The sequence below is a fragment of the Gorilla gorilla genome, chromosome 7, assembly GCF_029281585.2.
Source record: "Gorilla gorilla gorilla isolate KB3781 chromosome 7, NHGRI_mGorGor1-v2.1_pri, whole genome shotgun sequence".
NCBI lineage: Eukaryota > Metazoa > Chordata > Mammalia > Primates > Hominidae > Gorilla > Gorilla gorilla.
Genome location: NC_073231.2, coordinates 36,077,577 through 36,101,942, shown reverse-complemented (window position 1 = coordinate 36,101,942; position 24,366 = coordinate 36,077,577). Strand labels below are relative to the sequence as shown.

The window sequence follows — 24,366 nt, the reverse complement described above, 5'->3', positions numbered from 1 at the left end:
AAAACCTTTTGGTGTTACAAATTTTCATCAACATCGTCATGGAGATATTAACATATGCCTTCTAAAACCAGGTCAGAAATTACATCATGCCTGGTTTGTGGCCAGTTGTTGGCAGGCTAGGAGTAACTCTAGAGCATTAGGCAACAGACACTTGTCATACTCAAAGCATCTTTTCTCTGTGTGATTGCATAAGCTATCTAACTGGAAAGGTACGACTCCTGAAGCTGCATTGGCTTGGTTTTCCCAGTGAAAATTTAAAATAGGCAAAAATGTTTGCTACAAACATCAGTTTGTGGATATCTAAAACTTATTTACTATTTAAAGAACAAATTATTTTGTGAAAAAAAGAACTGTCATTTCTAGATGAGACTATTTGGATAAAACTGCCTTTAAGCAAGTTGGATAGTAACAGGAAAATATTTCAGGGACAAATAGAAATAAAAAAGGAGTTTTGGACTACTGAATTTAGAGTTCTTGTTGGGTATCTACACGAAAATTCTAGAAGATATCTAGACATACAGTTCTTGAACTTGGAAACAGCTTATTTGGTGTCTGAAGCCTGGGGACCGAGGTAGCCACATGTACGTAGTGTTGTTTATCAGGTGTTCAATAAGGTGGAGGATTGTGGTGGTGGGGTTTACTTGTGGTCCTCTTCCTTTATCTGTTTGTCTCATCAGTAATTTAGATGAGCACAGATAACATGGGTGAGTTTCTCAGGATTTCAAATATCATAAAAATGAGTGGTATAATTAATATATGACAAAATCAGAATTCAGTAAATTTTAACTAGAATTAGTGTCAACAAAGTGAAAATTTAAAGGAATAGATATTAAATTCTACATTTACATTGAAACAGTGAATACAGTCCTGCAGAAAGATTAGTGAAGCCACACTTTAAAGTGCTTAGTTGAAGATGAACTAGGTGTTCTTTTGATTACTTTTTTTTTTTTTTCTCACAAGTGGCTTCTACAACTCCTCCTCCTTGCCCAAATAAACAAGTTGCAGTATCTGATTCTATCAAAAAAAGGCATTCTTTCTATAATTTATGTCTGGGACTTTGCATATTGTTTCTAATTCTCATTCTTAAGATTGTAATACAGTCAGAGAAATTACAGTAGTTTTAATGGTTGGAAAGTAGATTATTTGCTGTAAAGATGATATATAGACGTTTTACGAATTTTTTTTACCAGGGTGATATTGGGTGCATATAATTCAACGACTGTTACTGTATTGCCTTTCCCCACAAAGTCACTTTTTAACATTTTCCCGCAAACTCATTCCCATCATTGTCTTTGAAAGTTCAGGTCTAGAGATACCTCCTCTGTGAGGACTTTCTTAATATTCCCAGGTGTGAACCACTCCCTCTTTTGTGTTCTCTTTGTGTTTCTGTTCTATCTTTATTGTTTTAGGACTTACCATATTGAAAGACATTAATTTATTGATACTTGTGTCTGTCTCCTCTAGACTGCAAGGGATGTGAGAACGCAGACCTCATCTTACTAACATGTTATTTATGTCTGTGGCCTAAGTCTTAGCTCATTTCTGACAATATGCTTTTGTACCAAATTGAACTGGGGGTATAATAGAAATGTTCCATCGTTCTCTGGAGGAAAGAAATAGGGCCAGAGGGCAGAAGTGACAAGGACACAGATTATTTAAGCTCATTACTAATAATTAGAGCTGTCTGAAAATGAAATGACCCGCCTTTACAATGTAGGTCAAGCACAAGGTGAATGATAATGCAGAAGAAATGTTGCATAGCCTGACCTCTAAATTCCCCTCCAACTTCTGTATTCCATGCCTTACATTTTTCTCTTGTGTTATTAACTACCCTCTCAGGTAATCTTCAAAAGCACTTTCATATATGTTATCTCATTTATTTGAACAAATTTCCTGTGATGTATGTAGGGACAGGTATTATCATTCTAACTGTTCGGTAAAATGAGGCATAAAGAAGTTAAGCGACTTGAACAGGGATACTCAGCATTAAATGTGAGACCAGAATACAATCTTCCTCATGGCAGTTTAGTAATTTTTTTAGGTGGACTATCTGAAATTATCAAGTTTGCACATTTTGGGGGACATAGTGATTCAAATATTCATTAAATAATATGTTTTTCCTGATTATGCTTGTATACAGCCTTGTGTTTTTGTGATCAAACTACTGTTTATCTTTTTATCCCACCTTTAATTTTCGTACTTATTGATGATTCTCAACAGCCAGAAAAACAACAGAAAAGTGTATAATATAAAACTTAGTGCCTAAAAAAAGCAGTGATAACATGCTGTGTGTTTCAGCAGTCTGGTTGTGTGATGGAAGCTCGTGAATACACACGCTGCGTTCCCTTTCAGGATCACCAAGAACGGAGACCAGGCTGTTGCAATTTGCTCATCAGATTTAGCAGGGATATCTGAGTTCACTCTATTCCCTGGAAAGGCTAAAGATACAGAAGAGTCATTCTGGCTTGCATTAAAAACTGACTGTGTATTTTATTTTATTATGGTCTATCTGGGTCTGGTCTGGCAGCTATACAAGAAGGATTGCACTTACAAGTTAGATATTTCCTGAAGAAGAGTTAAGACCATGTGAGAAAAGTTAACCGATTATTTCTGATACTTTTTTCTGTAAAAGAAACCACATTAGCCCCAGAAACATGCAATTTACCCATGAAACAAAGCTGCACATGTGCCTCCAGAACCTAAAATAAAAGTTGGAAGAAAAAAATAGAAACTGCCTTAAAATTTAGTGGCTTAACACACTGGCAATTATTTTTTCTCATGATGATGTGTATTTATTGTTCCTGTCCCAGGAACAAGACCACTTAGAGTGGTCTCAGGTGTGATCGCTCATGCAGCTACAAGTCAGCTGGTGGTCGGGCTGTGGTGTCAGCTGAAGCCCCTTAGTTCTCCTCTATGTGGCCTGCTCAGACAGCTAGTTTGTGCCAAGTTCTCAGAGAGAGAACATGGAAGCTGCCAGCCTGATTAAGGCTCAGACTCTGAAGTACAGGAATGTCACTTTAGTCACGTTCTCTTGATCACAGCAAGTCAAGTCACTAGCCCAGCTCAAATTAAAGAGGAGAAGTTGCCTTTTGAAGAGAGGAGCAATATGCATGAAGGGATAAGGAGAATTGATGGTGGCCACTGTTGGTGACCATAGTTGCATGTAGCCTATTACCATGACCTACCAGGAAAACAGTAACATTCAGAGAGAAAGATGTGAGTTCTGGAATAGCATTGCTAATTTTCAAGATCATAGAACCAGTTACCTAAAAATCATATGAATGGTGTTTCTCCTCTATATGTTGATTAAAAGCCCTAAAACACCAAATTTCTTGGAGTGAACCAATTTGTGATTAATTCTGTTGTTACAGTTATGCTTTACCATTTATGTAGCAATTTTTGTAATTTTGAGTGTGATAAACATTTTCTGATAAGTGGCAGATGACAATTTTGGGATCTTGAATTTTTATGATCTATATATTTGTTTAACTGTTTTTGCCCCCTTAAGATACTTAATTATGTTTAAATATGCTTTGTCTCACTAACTTTGTGTAACTACAGTAGTTATTTACAGGTTTTTTTTTTTGATAATTTACTCTTTGATTAATTCCTAAGTTTTATTCAGGTAGAATTAATTTTTAAGATTCCTTTAAAAATATCTGATTTAGTTAAAAATTATCTCAGCAAAATCATGAATTGCATTTGCTTTTACCACTTCTTATCAATATTGATAGAGTTTGGCTGTGTCGCCACAAAAATCTCATCTTTAATTGTAGTTCCCATAATCCCCACGTGTGGTGGAAGGGACCAGGTGGAGATAATAGAATCATGGGGGCGGTTTCTCCCATCCTTTCCTCCTTATAGTAAGTTCTCAGGAGATCTGGTGGTTTTACAACGGGCTTCTCCCTTTTGCACTGCACTTCTCTTTGCATCTACCGTATGAAGAAGGACATGTTTGCTTCCCCTTCTGCCATGATTGTATGTTTCCTAAGGCCTCCCCAGCCCTGCAAAACCGTGAGTCAATTAAACCTCTTTTCTTATCCAGTCTCAGGCCGTTCTTTATAGCAGCATGAGAATGGACTGATATAAATATTTAACAAATATTCAGTTTTTTTTGTATAGAACACTATTTTGAAATCTGAATATATGGCTTTCAATATGAATCCAAATCATCTGAGCTTGCTTTTATTAATTTTACCTTGATGTATTCATTTTCTAGACAATCAATGCATGCAAATTTTATTTTTAATATGTTTTATTACTTTATTTGTGATATGGAATTAGAATAGCAATCTTAGTGTTTCTAAGATGTATATCTTAAAAACTTTAAGCTGCATTTTTGAAGTTCATCATATTAATTCAGATTTCATAATTTAAAAAAATAAAATTCACTATTGCTCAATTGCCTTGCAATAGACTTCACATAATAAAGACACTTGACAGAGGAAATTTTGTGTCATCACTTATTAAACTCAAAGTTATATAAAAAATGTTCTTCTACATCACTACCATACTCAGAATATTCTCATAGCAATAAATTCAGCTCTGTTCTGTTGATAGAAATTTGTATGACACCAGTGAATGTGGAGTCATGGTTCCAGAACAGGGATTTTTGGTATGTTTTCTGTTGGTAGATGTTATTAATTTTAGTGTTTAAAGCCTAGTCCTCTGATTTAACATTTCATTCTGGCAACTGTGTTATTTCACGAGTGGAAAAATATAGTGCACTTTTTTTAAAATCATGGTTTTTATATGCATAAGAGTGTTTGTTCTGATTCACAATGGAGACTCAAAATAACATTTCAAGTTTACTTATGTGCAAAGACTATTTACAAATCTAAACTGAAAACAGACAATCTTTCAATGTGTTATCAAAATGTTTATAGTTTCTTTTTCTGGAGATGCCAAATGATAATTATTGAATAAAATTCTAATCTGTTGAGCATTTCTGTAAATAAAAAGTGAATAAAACTATAATTTATTGTTTTTATAAATGTTTTTATAATGAACGATAATACATTTACATATAATTTAACAAATTGTCCTATCCTGTTCTGTAAAATAACTGGCCTGAATTACTTTTATAGACTTTTGATACATAGAAATAATGTTTTTACATTCTTAGGTGAATTATATAAAATATTCTGCAACTAGAGTTGTCCAACCTGTTGGTGATCTATTAATGGGTCATGAAATCAACTTTGTTGGTTAAACTTGGCATTACCAAAAAGGAATCAAATTGACTAAAATAGATCAGAGTGAAGAATAGTAGAATACATAGGTGTGCAGTAAAGAGTAGATTTTATTTCATGAAGATTTTGTTTCACTTTTATACATCTATGTGTGGTTGGTCACTGTAAAATATGCCTCTAGCTAAGGGTAATGGTCAAATCAGTTGGAAAGGTACCTGTTGAGAAGTGTCTCTAGTTTTTTAATAACAAGATTAAATTTCATTATTAAACTAAGTCTAGTGTTTCTAGCTGTTATTTGATCAGCCACAGACTGTTTTAAAATATACTATCCTGACTTCTCCAAAATGCAATATATCAATGTAGCAAAATTCCACTTATACCTTATGAATATATGCAAATAAAATAAAGATTAGCTATTATTAATTGGGAAAAGTGTGAAATTTTGGTCTTCAAAGTTCTAAGTAAATATTTACCTCCTGTATTACATGCTTTCTTTGATACTAAAATGCCTAGGACTCATGTATTGATTTACCTCGAATTTCTCAGTTTATTACTCATAACCATAGGACAGTTGTCTGTCATACTTGAAGTATTTTGACAGAAAACTTCCCATGTGTAAGAGTTAATGTGTTGACTTACACAACAGGAAGTGTTACAACATTAAAAAATAGCAAGTTTCTATTACTTGTATGTTGTGACATGACAAGTTACTTTCAAAATGAGGTGAAGTATAATGTATAAAAAATCTATATAGTAAAAATGCAAATTCCCTCGTTCTGAATGCAATTTAAATAATTATTGTGGTTAAAAATCTGTAGTTGTTAACCAAAGGTTAATCTATTAGGTTAGTATTGAAGACGGATTTTTTATTTTTTATTTTTCACAACAGGCCCAAGTGTGGGTTGTTCCTCTCCCTGTGTCCATGTGATCTCATTGTTCATCTCCCACATATAAGTGAGAACATGTGGTGTTTGGTTTTCTATTCCTGCATTAGTTTGTTGAGGATAATGGCTTCCAGCTTCATCCATGTCCCTGCAAAGGACATGATCTCATTCTTTTTTATGGTTGCATAGTATTCCATGGTATATATGTACCACATTTTCTTTATCCATTCTATCATTGATGGGCATTTGGGTTGATTCCTTGTCCTTGCTATTGTGAATAGTGCTGCAATGAACATATGTGTGCATGTATCTTTGTAATAGAATGATTTATATTCCTTTGGGTATGTATCCAATAATGGAATTGCTGGGTCAGATAGTATTTCTGGTGCTAGGTCCTTGAGGAATTGCCACATTATCTTCCAAAATGGTTAAACTAATTTATACTCCCACTAACAGTGTAAAAGCATTCCTATTTCTCCACCACCTCACCAGCATCTGTTGTTTCTTGGCTTTTTAATAATGGCCATTCTGACTGGTGTGAGATGGTGTCTCATTGTGGTTTTTATTTGTATTTCTCTAATGATCAGTGATGTTGAGCTTTTTTCATATGTTTCGTGGTTTCATGAATGTCACTTGAGATTTGTCTGTTTGTGTCCTTTGCCCACTTTTTAATGGTTTTTTTTTTTTTTTTTTGTAAATTTATTTGAGTTCCTTGTAGATTCTGGATATTAGGCCTTTGTTGCATAAATAGATTGCAAAGATTTTCTCCTACTCTGTTAGTTGTCTGTTCACTCTGATGATAGTTTCTTTGGCTGTGCAGAAGCTCTTTAGTTTAATTAGAGTTTTAAAATTCTTAGTAATTGATCAGTCATATAATTGTACCTTGGTTTAGTATACTGCTGAAACACCAAAGGTATGATTCTCTCTTCAAGAAACTAACATTTTAATTGAGGAGATAAAATTAAAATTCATGAAATATGTGAGCTCTTGAAATCAACAATGACTGATGTTTATATTTATAACTCTTATATCTTCAATAGTTTCTTTAACAAAACCTCAGTATTGTTGAATGAATGGATTATTGAATGAATTGATTTACATGATGTAGGAAAACTGTGGTAATGTCTAAAATTTAACGTGTAGTTAGAGAACGAAGGAGCTAATATGATCTCAAGTTGTTAGAAAAAGTATTAAAGGCAGTCGGATTAGATCTGAATGCTAATGACTAGTCTGATGTGTTCTAGATTAGGGGGAACTGCATAAGCAAAAGTGCTGTCATGAGCTAGATGTGCTTGTAAAGCCTGCCCTAATCTGCCTCTTTTCTTTTTCTAGAGAAAGATAATCTTTTTCATAGTCCTTGTTGGTGTACACATATTAACAGCCCCCTAAAGTTGTCTGTACCCTAATCCTCAGAACCTGTGAATGCCACCTTACATACAAAAGGTAATTTGAAGATCTGATTAAGGATATGGACATTGAGATGGGTAAATTATCCTGGACTACACAGGTGGGCTCAGATGAATCACATGAGTCCTTAAATGTAGATAATCTTTCCAGTTGTGGCCAGAAAGAGATACTATGACAGAGGGAAGAACAATTCCAACTGTGAGAGATACCCAACCTGCCGTTACTGGCTTTCTAGATGCAGGAAAGGGCCCTGAGGCAAGGAATGGTGGGTGGCATCTAAAAGCTGGGACAGGCCCTCAGTTGACAGCCAGGAAGGAGACAGGGACCTCAGTGCTACACCCAGATGGAAGTGAATCCTACCAGTAACCTGATGATTAAGGAAAGTGGTGCTTCTCTAGAGCCACCCGAAAGGAACACAGCCATGTGAAACAGATTTTAGCCTGATGAAACCAATGTCAGACTGTGATATACAGAACTGTAAAATAAAAAACTTGGATTGTTTAAAACACTAAATTTGTGGTTAATTTGCAATAGCAGCATATACCCCATCACAGTGATGGTTCAGGCAGCTGATAACTCTGTGATTGGTTTGATAGTACCATCCTTTACCTAATCGTTCCTGAATCTGTCACTCACCACCTTCTGTACACAAACCTATAATTTTTTATCAAGATGAGATATTGCAATATTTGAGTAGTTCCAATCCTCATATTCATCCCTTTCTTTCCTTTCCTGTACCCACAGTCCTAATCCTGGGCTCATCACATCTTGACTTGCCAAGTACATGAGCCTCCTTTTAAATAAATTTTTTAAAACTCCTTTTGAACTTGTTGATTCCCAAGTCAAGAACTTTAAATGATTCCTTGACGTTAATAGCCTCCTCTGTAGTATAGCTTTCAAGGTACTCTGCAGCCTGGTTTCAACTTACATTTATTATGTCTCATATCTCAGTATATTTCTACAGAAATCATCTTACCTAGCCAACTTGGCTCCTTCAGAATTCCCCAAATATACCTCTTGGTTTTTTGCCAGTGTGATTTTTTTTTTTTTTGCCTGTCTCATTCCTCTCACCTTCAATGTATTTACACCCTGGCATACTTTGCGAATTCAAACCCTAGTTCTCTTTTGTTTAGTGTCTTTCAAATTAGCAAATGTTTTGCCCCTGGAATAGATTATGCTCCTATTATCTTAATAACAATGAAAAGGAAACTTCAGAGCTCCAAGAGAATGAGACCAATGAAATCATGTTTCCTTTCTTCCCTATGAAATGTAATGTCAGATAGTATTTCGATTTTTCCAAAATCATTTTCCTGTTTAGTCCTGAAGGCGGGAATCTGCAAATATCAAACTATCCTAGACTTCACAGCTGGGTCAGACAGATCAGGCTAGCCCTCTGGCAAGGGGTGTTTTGACCCTTTGTTTTTCATTACTTTTCCTAGACAGAGATTGAGAGTTCCTGGTGAAATCAAATTACAACCTCAGTAGGTAAATGCCAGTCCTTTAAATTGATGTGAGAAACAAAGGGATACCTATCTCTCTGATGAGTATTCAGGGACTTATACTGAGAGAGAGTATAAACATGAGGACTTAAGCAGCCAATGTGCTCATTATTCACTCCCAGAGCAGATCTGCAGGAATCTTAACAGGAAAGGGCAGAGTGATCTTGCTTGGCAGTCTTGCTAAAGGAAAATGACCAAAATCTATTCTTTTCCTCTTTCAAATAAGAAAGAAAAATTATTTCATAGTGATCTATGAGTTTTAGGATGCCTTTGTTTTCCTGAGAATGCCTCAAAATATCCAGTTCAAATATTAAACATTTTGATCCCTATTGTAAACTCCAGAAGCCTCTAACACCTGAAGCATGCATTGATGAACTTAACCGTGAATTGGCTGATGAGACTCATGATCTTTCATACTTATTTAAATTGTATATTGTGTTTTAATTATTACCTCCTTTTGTTACATTTCCTTAAGCAAATTATAAGTTCTTTGATGGTAGGACCTTATCCTTATTTTTTGCTGTATTCATAAAGGTGCACGCAGAACTATCACTCAAATAATGTTTACTGAATATTTACCTCAAGTCAAGCACTCTTCTGCCTGTGTTATGCCATGTCTTGCCTATGTTAAGTTCTTTTTCTCCTGCCTGGAATACCATTTAAAACTATCTGCTACCAAGAAAGCCACACTCTTTCAGCAGACCCAGAGAACTACAGCCAAAAAAACAAACTGTTTATTAGTTGAATGTTTTACAGACCTCTCTGCGCTGGATCCAATACCTTATAAAATCCTTGATTGGTCTAAAATAGTTTAAAGTTTGGGCACAAGAATTGAGAGTTGTTTTGTTGTTGTTGTTGTTTTTAAAGCAGAGTTTATATAAATCCTATCACTGCAATTGAAATCAAAGCAGAGAGAATTCCAAGAACTTTGACTATGCTAGATTCAGTATCAGGCAGTCTAGGCTACCCTATCATTTGTTTTATTTTACTGAATGCTTGCTAAAATGACTATCAGTGTTAACCAACATTAAACTTGCTCCACTTGTTCGGGTCATTAAAGAATAGGTAATAAACAATATGGTTGATATGAAGAATAGAGGAAAACTACTTTGAATATCCCTGAGAATAACATAAACAATTTGTGATGGCTGGGAGCTGTACAGCTAATCCTATATGACATGAAGCTATCAGAAATAGGTTACATCTTTTTTAGCAAATGGCTTCACAAGGTTGAGACTCAACGAGACAGTCAGACACAGTGAGAGGTTCTTGAAACAGTTTCAGTCATAAACCAGTGACAACATTCCGTATATTTATAGGGGCCATTTAGAGGGCCATTAGCTGACTTCTGCCCTTTTCAGTCATACCTGCATACTTAAAATCACCTCCATGAGAGACTTCACTTTTAAAACTCATTGGCAATTTAATATGTAATATGTAGGTTCAATTCTAGTGTTTTCAGGAAACAGAGTAAGCTCAGTCTAAAGTCAAATCAAGTCAAATCACATAATAAATAGTAATATTAATAAGAAAGAGTAATAATTGCATTGTTGTGTAGTTTATTGTATTACTTGGAATTTCTGTTTCACCAAAACACAGCAATACCTCTTTTACAAATTAGTTAAGATACGCTGAACTACATTATAGTATAGCTACCATTTTCAATATTAATTGGAGGTACAAATGGAGACAGAGGTCATTTTAGGGTTACTCCTTTCTACTGAGAGTGATTGTTTTATCTAGTCCATTCAAGCAATTTCTATAACAAAGTATTAATAGCTGCCATGTGCTGTAGCCTTCTGAAGTAAGTAAGAAAACTGCATGGGTCTTTTGGTATCCCGTATTTAATAAATGTTCATTCTTTGGAATATAAGTTCCCGTAAGGCAAGGGAAGCATATCATATATGAGAAAGAATTTCAAAAGCTTGAATGTTATGTGATAATCTACTAGCATATACAGTCAAATTAAGGGTATTTTTAAAAGTCACTATAACATGCCCACTACTAAATATGATAGATCTAGAAGATAAAAGAGTACTGAGTAGTAAGTACTGAGCGTAAATGGTGAAATCACATTGCATTTACAGATGTAATAAACTTCTAGTGTTGCTTCTTTTCAGGTAATGAGCTTGTAATTCATTATTTTTCTAAATATTTTAGTTCTTTCAAGAGCAATACCTCTTATTTTACACTATTGAAATTATATAATTAATATGGGAAAGAATGACTCAACTGTATAGTGATACTAGAATTATAGTGGTGAATATAGATTAAATTACCAACTAATTAATTTGAAATTTATGGACTGGTGGCCACTAGTGCCATGGCATACTGAATGCTTTAGTAAGCAATTGCATTATTCAACAGAAGTCTTAGTGGGAGTGATTGACAAATGTGGGATGCAGGTCTCCTATTATGAATACAGATTATGAATCAGAGGTAGAATTTTTACTTTATAATTAATGATTATATCTTGTGAAATATATTATTTGTTGTCTGATTTAAACCTACTTTGTCTTGGCTCTCTGTTCTTTCAGTTTCAATTCCATTATCTATTTTAAGTTCTTTAGGAATTATAAACCACATGCTGTCAATGACAGGAAAACACTGCCCATTAAGTTTAATTAATCATTCAGACTGATTTTCAATGGCTGAGAAATATCAAAGTGGCTTCAGTAATGTATGTAATGTGTAGAAAATCTAAGTATAATTCTTAAGAAAGATCATCAACTCTGAGTGTTTGTGATATAATACTGTATGTATGGTTAATATTTTTTCTGTTTTTATAAATATTTCCTAGGAGAAATAGGTTCTAATATTGCGGATCATAGGAAAAAAATCCAAATATATTATTAGAAAATGTATTTAAAACTAATAATATAGAAGTTTAGTTGAAACTCATTATTTGATTTTTAATATTTTAAAATTATAGTAGAAATGTTTATCTTTAACATTTCCAAAATTTTAAAGAGTAAATTAGGGTAAAGAACTAGTTTCTGATTGTATAATTTTACTGTTGGAATGCCTCAATTATAGTAGACATCTCCTTATTGTTCATAATAATACTGCTGTGGACAAAAGCCACAAGCAGAATGTTGGCATCACGTGAGCAGTACTGCATGAAGGTAGGATTGAGTGCTCACTAGCAACAGATTAAATCATTACAGCCCAGTTCTTAACAAATCCAAAGAACAAATTGTCTTTTACACCTGCACATACCAGGACCACTTCTAAGATGTGCATTGTGATCAATGACAGGAAAGTAAAAACAAGTCACTCTGTGGGAAGGAAGAAGGAGCACAAATAATGGTCAAGGGACGTGGTGATGGTGGAACGCATTATAAGATACAAGCTTCAAAGGTGTTCCTTGAAAGGTTTTTGATAACACACACAAGACAAAGGCAAATATAGATTAGAACAGAGTTTAAGATGCATTTGTAAACAAAGATCTTCAAAGTAATTATTCAGGAAAAAGGGGGAGAATACTGACAGAAGAGCTGTAAGGAGATTCTTATGTTCAAAGGAGTGCAACATGAGGAAACTTCTGGCTTGAGGTTTCGATTAACCAGTGACATGAAATTCATGTGTGTGTGTGTGTGTGTGTGTGTGTGTGTATGTATAATTTTCACATATCTTTCTATAAAACATTATTACACAGTGTACTGTCCTAAGGATGACACAGTGACACTATAATATTTATACTGCATGTTTTATTCCACACTTTTTATTCCTACTTTCTAATATTAAAAATGGGGAAGTGAAATAAATTTCTTACACATTTCTTAAAATGTTGCCAATAGGTAAGTAAATGTTAAAAATTTAAAATTAATTTTTTTCTGAGTCTAACAAGTTATAGTGAATAGATGAACTTAGTGGTAGATTAAGGGATCTCATGGGATATTCCAGTGTCAGCATAAATCATTAGAAGTCAGAGGAGTCAAATGGAATCCCATGTGCAATAACATCTAAAAGACATGAATTCAGGAACTAAAATTATGAAATTCTTAAAACGTAGAGAATATTTGTAATCTGCAAATTACGGATTTTTTTAAGAACAAGAAAGTGTAAAAATGGCAAATAGAACTTTATCAAATTAAAAATATTTGCTCTTTACAAGATACCACCAAGAAAATAAAAACAAGCTAAAGAGTGAAATGAAACATTTTCAAAATGTGTATCTGATAACAGACATTTAAAAAAAAAACAGGTGAAGAGGTATTGCCACTAAAATACAAAAAGACAACACAATTTAAAAATGGGAAAAATATTTGAATAGACCTAACAAAAATATACAAATGGCAAACAAGCACATAAAGTATACTCAACATCATTAGGCATTAGGAAATACACATATTAAATTCACAATGAGTTACAACTACAAACCCATGAAAATTGCTAAAATTGAATACCAAGTATAGGTGAGCATGTGGGGAAACTAGGACCCTCATGCGGTATTGGGGATAGTTTGAATCTAGTAGCCACTTTAGAAAATAGTTGTGTATGTGTGTGTGTTTTAACATTCTGCCCAGCAGTTACATTTCTAGTATCTAGGTAAGATAAATGGAAACACATGTCCACACAAGCATCTTATAGGTAAATTGAATAAACCTAAACGGCCATCATCTTGTGAATGGGTGAATAAATATGGTGTATCCATATGATGGACTACTACCCAGCAGTAAATGGAATGAATCACTGACACATGCGACAACATGAATGATCTCAAAAGTATTATGCCAAACAGAAGGTGCTAGACACAAAAGACTACATAGTACACTATTCCACTTATATGGAAGTTTTAGAAAAGGCGAAGCTATAGGGACAGAAAGCAGATCTGTGCTGGGAGGAGGAGTGGGGAAAGGCTGCAAATGGGCATAATGCAATTTGGGGAGTTATGAAATAATTTTAAAATTGTATTGTGATAATTATTGCACAACTATATAATGGTACTAAAATTGAATTGTGTGCTTAAAATAGATGAATTTTCTGGTAGTAAATTACCTTAGTAGAGCTTTAAACAATTATTAGGCTACCACCATAATGAGATTCTAAGATTATTTTCTGTTTTTAGTAGGAAAAGTGTGTACATGTTTTTTTGGTTCTTTGTTTTGTTTTATTTTTGTTTTTTTAGAGATGGAGTTTCACTATTGTTGCCCAGGCTGTAGTGCAATGGCTTGATCTCAGCTCGCTGCAACCTCCACCTCCCAGGTTCAAGCGATTCTCCTGCCTCAGCCTCCTGAGTAGCTGGGAATACAGGTGCCCACCACTATGCCCAGCTAATTTTTTGTATTTTTAGTAGAGATGGGGTTTCATCATGTTGGCCAGGCTGGTCTCGAACTCCTGACCTCAGGTGATCCACCCACCTGAGTCTCCCAAAGTGCTGGGATTACAGGCGTAAGCCACCGCACCTGGCCAAGTGTGTACATGTTTAATTGAAAGAGAGACATTGAAAGGAAAAGCATCCATCTGGAGAGAAGACTAGCAGGCTGCTGCTACCTGCAAGATTTCAGAAAGTGGCATTTTTTAACTTGGTAAACTTACTGTGATGGAATATCTGGCTGAGAAACTTGACTTTGTCAGCAGGATGACAAATATCATTGTCACATGGGCCAGGATACTAGCATACATGTAATAATTTTAGTACTGATAACAGAACTATATAGCAAGTAAAATGGCAATTTCATTTATCAATCATAATGAAATACCTTGGCATATTTTAGGTAATAGCAATGGCAAAGTCAAGAATGTCAGCCCGTATGAATGGCTCATAAAATACATAAAAATTAGCACTTTGCTTGATAAGTTCAGACTCACAACTAGGGCAGTTAATTAGAAAATGTTGACATTTTCTGGGACCAGGATACAATAGGATGGTTTCTTCATTCCACAGCAAGGATAGTGTTTTTCCATGGCTAACCATCCCCCTCAGAGAAATTATATAAATATAGACATAGATACATGTATAGAGATGTAGAGATGTAGACATAGTGATATACATTTGCTAGATTGATTCCTTTTATTCTAGCAATTATTCAGCCTACTTAGATGGATTTGCATTTTTCAGCACTGAAAATTTATGTTGATCATAACGTTTTATAGTCAGAGGACAAGTTTACTGCTTTTTCTATTAGTTATCTATTACTACACAATCAAAGCTCAGCACTTGAAAACACCAACCACTTATTGTCTTACAGTTTCTATAGATCAGACATCCAGAGTCTAAGCGCTTCTAACTCAGGGCCTCTTACAAGGCTGCAATTAAATCATCTCAGGGCTCTAGTGGGAGAGCATCAACTGCCGAGCTCACCCATGTGTGGCTGTTGGCAGGCCTCAGGTCCTCTCTGGCTTTGGGCCAGGTACTCGCCACATGGGCCTCTCCGTAGGGAAGCTCACGACATGGCAGCTGGTTTCCCTCAGAGCAAGTAACCAGAGAACAAGTGAAGGCACTTAGATGGAAGCCCACAGTCTTTTTGTAAGTTAAACCCAGAAGTAAACTGTTACCCCTGCCACATAGTTTTCAACAGAGAAGGGTCATTAAATCCCCATTCAGGGATATAGGGTTACACAAGGACATGATACAAGGAGGTGGAGTCATCATATCATCTCAGCCATCTTCAAGGATGCTTACATGTCTGTCTTTATATGTTTTGGGAGAGGCTTCATTTTAGCTCTTAGTATTACTTGACATGTCATCCCTGGTGAAAATACATAGTTCCTACAAAGAAAGTCTGAATTAAATATAGATGTAAGACTCCATTGTTAACAATTGAAGGGCAAGAGCCTTTTTATTAAAAATCAGGCAATATAATGATAAAGGCAGGAGGAAATATATTTTGTCTTAAGGGGAGGAATGAGAAGTACAGGGTTGCTTGAATAGCATTAAGAATCATGCTCCCATGTAAATTGTTACTGTCTGTTTTTTCACTTAGCATCAATCTAGATGGAGACAGAAGGAAACTAGAAACCATACAAAATATGTATTTTATGCCTCGCTTGTCCACTGCATTCTTCTTTTCTTTTTTCTCATTTTAAAACTCATACCCACTTTTAAATTAAATTGGCAAAAAACACATTTTTTTCATCAACCTTTTGTGATGCCCTCAAACTCTGGGGTCATGATTATATGCCTAGAATAACATTTTACCTGAATGTAAAAGTGAAATGTGAACTTTAAAAAACCATCGTACTTAAATGTGATAGCGCTGCTGGTGGTGACGCATATGTGTGCCTCAGTTTAGGAAGCTATTGATAAATGTTACAAGTCTAGCAAAATGCCTTTACTTTCATCCCTTAATATGTTTTTAATGTATTTGATTTACTATTATCTTTGTTCTTCTTTTCCATTTAATGAATTTTATTAAACACAATAATCGAGAGATAAAATACACTAATATTCGCTCTGGTTAACTTCAGGAAGCTGAGCTGTGTATTCTGAGTATAAAGTACTCAGCATAATCAGTACACAGTGCCCTGAAACTAAGTTATTCATTCTTAGGTAATGTACCTAAGAAGAAAGAATAATGTTTTCATCTTTAAAGTAAAAGTAGAAGCACAAATTTTTGCACCTGAGTCTTTTTTGGGCAATAAAGCAAATCAAAAATATTTAAATAAATACCAGAGGTGACATTAATAAAACTGTTGCTGACACCATAAGAGACTGCTCCTTTGGTGTTGGCATTTTTGTGTAATTCAGGAATTGTATCTGTATAAGTCATGAAATTCTAATTCAAATAAGCACAGGCAAAATTGTTGTTTTACTGAAAAGCTCCTATATTACGAAGAGAAGATTAAAAACTAAAGCTGTATGAATGTCTAGAACTCTGCCAAAACTCTGTCATCTCTTCTTATGGTAGTTTTTTTGCCATATGGCATCTGAAAGAGACAGTCTTCAAAGATTTGTAACTTAGAGCTCTACCATCAGAGTGAAAAAATCCCAGAGTTATATTCTGATTTGTCAGGTTTGGGTCACATTTCTACTCTGGAAACAATCAGCTGAGGCCAGAGAGTCAAGATACTGTGATTGACCATATTTGCATCTGGTGTTCCTCTTGTACCAATCAACTACAGCCAGCATGTAGTGCAATACACAAACATGAAAGTTACAAATCATCTTCTTTTGGTCTCTAAGCTTAATATATTTTCCTTATTTTTTAGACTTTTTGATAGAGAATTCTATTACAAATATAACAAACACGGACTCAGTTCTCTGTGCTCGCATTAGAGCCATTGTCATCTCTAAACCTCTAACGTTTTTGAAATCTTAGCTTGCTATTTTTTGAGTATTTTGTGCATGTATATTAAATGTAATCTAACTTGTTGGTATATTTCATAACTGCACTGAGAAGTAGGAATTATACATGAATTTGATGCCAATATTAAATTCGGAATTCATATTACAAGCAACTTACATTTGTAAAATCAGTACTAACTTTTTTGTTACTGCATTTTTAAATTGACAGATAAAATTATGTATTATGTACAGCATGATGTTTTGAAATATATATATATATATATATTATGAAATGGCTAAATCTAGCTAATGCATATAGTTACCACTTTCATGGTGAGAACCCAACATCCACTGATCATTTTTCAAGACAGTATATTGTTATTATCTATAGTCATAATTTTCTGCAATAGATCCATTGAATTTATTCTTTCTATCAAATCGAAATTCAATATTCTTTTTCCATCATCTTCTCAATATGCCAGCCTGCCCAACCCCTGGTAACCAACATGCTACTTTCTACCCTGTGAGATCAACTCTATTAGACTCAGTTGAATGTTCATTTCTTTTACAAGGATAGCCTTTGGAAAGATGAAATAGCCAATCTAGTCAGTATTTAAAATTTTCTTAGCAAGATCTTTACAGATGTCATGCTTGAAATGAGTTAACCAGAAGTCAGTAGCCTTGAGACATTTTTTGTTTTTATATTCTATAATGCAAAAATTAAATTTAATTTGGCAAACTAATTTTTAAAAAAATATATCATTCATCTAACCAGCCTGCACTCAGTGGCATATAAAACATCACATTGCTTTTTTATTATGCTTTTATTCTTAAAACATAACATGTTAACTGTACTTTTGCCATCTATACATATTATTGATGTATGTATTATAACCTTTGAAGTCAAACTCCATTGGTAATACATTGTTTTATTTTTTGTTTGTTTCTTAATAATCTATGGTGTTTTGAAAAGAAGAGCTTTGGAGACTGAATCTGAGCTCTGACACTTATTAGCTAATACGAATGTGGTCATGATTCTACTGTTTTTGAACCCTAAATTATCAAATACTGAAATGTGTTATTGGGAAGGAAAAGTGCTCTAGCATCTGTAAGGCACCTTTATGGACACCTTTATGGAACCTAATGTGGCTCAGCAAATGAGATTTCCCTCCCCTGTCTTTACTGAACCTCACTTCCAGTAATCTTTATTATTTTGCATTTTACAAAACATTTTCTTCTAATTCCTGCTTTTTGAACCCTATAACATCTTCCTGCAGTAAGAAAGAAAGCTGTTATCTCCATTTTGCAATTAAGCAAACTGAGAAGCAAAGTTGAAAATAGGAGACATAAAGTATACTTCTGGAAAGTTTATTGAGAGGCATCAGAACTAGGCCTCCTATAGTCATCCTATTGACTCAGTTCTTGTGTCCTTATAAGCAGATAACAGTGAGATGAAAAGGAATTTAAGAAGAATCCCTGAGAACAAGGAGGAGATGAGTGCTAAATGAGGTTTGATATTTGACATTTAAGTTGGACCAAATTTGGAATTGCTCTAGTCATTCTTCAGGGACAGGAAAGAGTTGTATTGTGGCTGAAGAATAAAACAAAACTAATATTTGTTAATCTAGAAAAGTTTAGACTTTTCAATGAAACATTTACAATGACTAGGTTACAATTTTATGTGAAAACATATTGTCATCATTCTGTCTTCATGTCAGGGATAATCAAAAAATAAACAGATAATTTTTTTCCCTAAGAAAAGCAATGCTGATGTAAGGTGAAGAAAGCATGCAGCTGCCATTGCACAAGGTTTGATGCTCATCTCTGTGTATTTTTATATCTCTACTGTGTCTTTGCCTTGAACCTTTAATATTAATGTAGCATTTACTGTATTAGTCTGTTCTCATGCTGATAATAATGACATACCTGAACCTGGGTAATTTATGAAAGAAAGAGGTTTAATGGTCTCACAGTTCCACATGGCTTGGGAGGCCTCACAATCATGGTGGTAGGCAAAGGAGAAGCAAAGGCACATTGTGGCAGGCAACAGGCCTTGTGCAGGGGAGCTCCCATTTATAAAACCATCAGATCTTGTGAGACTTATTCACTACCATGAGAACAGTATGGGGGAAACTGCCCCCATGATTGAATTATCTCCACCTGGTGCTTCACACATGGGGCTTATTATAATTAAAGGTGAGATTTGGGTGGGGACACAGCCAAACCATATCATTCTGCCCCCAGCCCCTCCCAAAGCTTATATCCTCACATTTCAAAACCAATCATGCCTTCCCAACAGTCCCCCAAAGTCTTAACTCATTTCAGCATTAACTCAAAAGTCCACAGTCCAAAGTCTCATCTGAGACAAGGCAAGTCCATTCTGCCTATGAGCCTGTAAAATTAAAAACAAGTTAGTTACTTCCTAGATTCAGTGGGGGTACAGGCATTGGATAAATACACCCATTTTAAATGGGAGAAATTGGCCACAACACAGGGATTACAGGCCTCATGCCAAGTCAGAAATCCAGCAGGGCAGTCAAATCTTAAAGATCCAAAATGATCTCCTTTGACTGCATGTCTCACATCTAGGGCATGCTGATGCAAGAGGTGCATTCCCACAGCATTGGGCAGTTCCACCCCTGTGGCCTTGCAGGATACAGCCTCGCTCCTGGCTGCTTTCATGGGCTGGCATTGAGTGTCTGTGGCTTTTCCAGGTGCATAGTGCAAGCTGCCAGTGGATTTACAATTCTGGGGTCAGGAGGATGGTGGCCATCTTCTCACAGGTCCACTAGGCAGTGCCCCAGCGGGCACCCTGTTGGAGGGCTCCAACCCCACATTCTCTTTCACACTGCCCTAGCAGAGGTTCTCCATGAAGACCCTGCCCCTGCAGCAAACCTCTGCCTAGACATACAGGAGTTTCCATACATCCTCTGAAATCTAGGCAGAGGTTCCCAAACATCAATTATTGACTTCTGTGCACCTGCAGGCTCAACACCATGTGTAAACCAGGGCTTGGGGCTTGCACCCTCTGAAGCAATGGCCTGAGCTGTACATTGGCCCCTTTTAGCCACAGCTAGAGCTGAAGAGTCTGGGGTGCAAGGTGCCATGTCCCAAAGCTGCATCGAGTGGGGTCCCTGGGCCTGGCCCAATAAACCATTTTTCCTCCTAGGCCTCCAGGCCTGGGATGGGAGGAGCTGCCATGGAGGTCTGTGGAGACATTTCCCCCATTATCTTGGTGCTTAACATTTGGTTCCTCGTTAATTATGCAAATTTCTGCAGCTGGCTTGAATTTCTCCCTAGAAAATGGGTTTTTCCTTTCTATTGCATTGTCAGGTGCCCAGTTTCCAAAATTCCATGCCTTGCTTTCTCTTGAAGGCTTTGCCGTGTAGAAATTTCTTCTGCCAGATACCCTAAATCGTCTCTCTCAAGTTCAAAGTTCCACAAACCTCTAGGGCAGGGGCAAAATGCTGCCAGTCCCTTTGCATAGCAAGAGTGGCCTTTACTTGTCAGTGTCAGTTCCTAACAAATTCTTCATCTCCACCTGAGACCACCTCAACCTGGACTTCATTGTCCATATCACTATCAGCATTTTGGTCAAAGCCATTCAACAAGTCTCTAGGAAGTTACAAACTTTCACACATCTTCCTGTCCTCTTCTGAGCCCTCCAAGTGGTTTCAACCTCTGCCTGTTACCCAGTTCCAAAGTTATTTCCATGTTTTCAGGTATCTTTATAGTAGCACCTCACTCCTGGTACCAATTTACTGTATTAGTCTGTCCTCAGGCTGTTAATAAAGACACAAACAAGACTGGGTAATTTATAAAGGAAAGAGGTTTAATGGACTCACAGTCCCACATGGCTGGGGATGGTGGAAGGCAAAGGAGAAGCAAAAGCATGGCTTACATAGCAGCAGGCAAGAGAGCATGTGCAGGGGAACTCCATTTATAAAACCATCAGATCTCATGAGAACTTACTACCACAAGAACAGTATGGGGGAAACTGTCCCCATGACTCAATTAACATCACCTGGCAACACCTTTGACATGTAGGGATTATTACAATTCAAGGTGAGATTTGGGTGGGGACACAGCCAAACCATATCACTTACTATGTTTGGGATGTTCCTCCAAGTTCTGTGGTTTCTGCAACCAAAAAGATAGGTAAGTTTGATGTCCATATTAAAGAGTTTTTATTCAAAATTGGACAGATATATTTATGAGATTCAGAAAGCAGGAAATTTCAGGCAGAGGTAAGTGTTATGAAAGAAAATAAAAATGAAGTGTATTAATCTTCTATTGCTATTACTGGCTCAAAGTTTCTGATAGAAAGTTTCTAGTAAAAGTTCTAATATTAGAACAAATTCATTATCTTACATTTCTGGAGTCCAGAAGTCTAAAGTCAAGGTGTTAGTAGAGCTATGTTATTTGTGGAGGCTTTGGAGGAGCATCCACTTTCTTGCTTTTTTCAGATTCTAGAGGCCCTCCCCTCAATTTTTTGGTTTATAGCTTTTTCCTAGTATCACTACAACCTCTTATTTCTGTCACCATATCTTTTACCACTGATTTTTACCTTCTTGCCTCCCTCTTACAGGGACTCTTGTGCTTATACTTGTGGCCCACTCAGCTAATCCAGGATAATTTCCTACCTCATTCTCATAAGAATCCTAAATCTCATTTGCAGTGTATATTTCACTAAACAAGATAACATATTTACAGGTTCTTGGGGTGAGGATGTGGATATCTTAGTTGGGCAGAGTTTTTCAGCCTACTGAGTGAATATAGATAACAGAATAATCTTGAGTGGACAGGGCATTGTCAGATTGGATGTTCATGGTTGGTTTATTTGAAGTAGTAACAGTTCAGCTGAGGTAGAAATGCTGAAAGAACTGCTATAATGGCTTTCTCTGAAAAGAATGATCAGTACCTATGAGATGATACAGTCTACTGATTCCATGTGACTATACCATTAAAATCATGTCTCAATTATGAATATACAGTGGTATATTTCCATTTGCCCTTGAAAGCTTTTGACAGCAAAATACTTACATTAAATTTCAGCAACTTGTGATATCTTTAAAGTATCTAGATGAGAACTCCAGAAGTTTCTCATAGGTTAGAAAACAATATACCAAAATTTCTACATGGAAAAATATTAATTTACAGGTATTTTTAAAATTTCATCGAAAGGGAAGATATAATATATCCACCTGCTTTCCTAAAACGACTAAATACACAGTATGTTACCAATTTTTATTTTATTTACAAAGTTTACACAAAATTAGTTTATATTTCTAATTTAGGGAGTCGAAAAATTTCAGACAGAGGTATTATTAGAAACTTAGTAATATATTTTTATTTCTGGATTTAACACCACACACAGAGTACATCACCATACCATAATAAAGGTCAACAAAAAACTCAAAGACCCTGACTTTATCTTTGCAGCAATTATTTTGCCGTAAGTACATCATAGCTTAGCTTTGAATTCATAGTACCCAACAAAGTACATATATGTCTCTAGATATACATATATAACACATATATAAATATATATAATATACATATATATATGTATATATATTTTAACTGGAAGATGGTTAAACTCTTCCCACCCATAAATGATTAGTCTGTGTGAAAATACATTTTTGGGTAGAAGATAATATTTTTTATTATTCCATGAAGTAAAAACATGAAGAGTATTCAAACTGACTCTCTTGCTTATTTATTTTCCACATTTAAAACTCTGTGATGTTGTGAGCCTGTGTTTTCACACTTCAGTTTGCATGGGGAGGAGGTGCATTATCACCAGGATAGATGCTTGTGTGAATGAGCAGTCCAAGCTGATAGCTATGCAGCACTTTCATTAGCACTGGAAAACGGTGTTAGCATGACTATACAGAGATTTTTCTTTCGCTTGACTCCTAGCTTGCTTTTTGATTTTGATTCTGGATTGAAGACTCAATTTGTGGTGGGACATCTAAGTGGAGCAATTTCCTAAAATCACTTGGGATACTGGAATATCTCTGGATGCCTAAATATCTCTGGGTAATTTTAGATACATGAACAAACATGAGGTTATTTTTAATGTTGATTTTATTATATCAGTTTTGCTAAGTATCATCTCTTGGAAGGAAAATTGAGATGGAGTATTTTATATCTCCTCATTTATCAACACTAAGATGCTTTGTTGGAATTTTTTTTCTCAAAATGGATAAAAGATGTAAGGTTTTACAACATATGAATGAAAGAATTTAATGCTGGAAGCTAAATATAACGACACAGAGTGTCCTCTCTTGAGCATATGGCACTGTTCATTCACCTGACGCTTGCCCTACCCTCCTTTCCAGAATTGTCTTCTTCTAATTCCAGTATGTGAATTATTAAACATGTTTGGGAAAACTCAGCAGAAGCTAGTCTTCCCCAGGTATCCATCCCCAAACTTTTCTTTTTCCTTCTTTAATCTACTCACCTGAAAGTAATAAGAAAAATTATATGTGTATGTGTGTGTGTGTGCATGTATATATGTAATCTCTAAGTGTATGTGTGTGTGTATATATATATATATTTACACACACACACACACATATATATACACATGCACACATACTCTTTCCCTTCACTGCCAATGACTCCCCATTTCATCTTGAACTTATGCCTGAATTCTACCATGATCTAATCCCTGCCTGCTTTTCACACTTCATGTTGATGCTACTCTTCTCTTTGTACTCTATGATTTAGCCATTAATGTGCCCTTTCAGTTATCTGAGCACGTCAAGTTTGCTGCTGCCTAAAGAAATTGTACATGATAGTCTCTGTGGAAATCTCTTGCCCCTCCTCTGTATTTGCCTGTCTTGTTGTCCATGAGTCTTTGCCTTAAGATGTACAAGCTCAAAGAGACTTTTCTGTCCTGGGAATTTTCTCTAAGTGACTTCCTTCTTTTAGTCTCTATCACTATAGGTATTATCTGACACATATTTACATGTAGCATTGAAAAATTATAATTTTGTGTATGTATTTGTTTAGTTAATTATAGTCCCTCTTTCTCACTAGATTGTAAGTTCCACCAGGTCAGGGGTCCTTATTACTTTTGTTCTTCAGTATTTATCCAGTGCTTAGTGGTATGGCTGGCACATAGTAATTGCTAAAGGATATTTGGA

General features: G+C 35.5%; 1 protein-coding gene across 19 annotated transcripts in view; it reads left to right on the top strand.

The window, feature by feature from the left end:
- The window catches only part of RALYL (RALY RNA binding protein like), a 722,276-nt gene that overhangs the window by 75,554 nt on the left and 622,356 nt on the right, over positions 1-24,366 (top strand). The window lies entirely within an intron of this gene.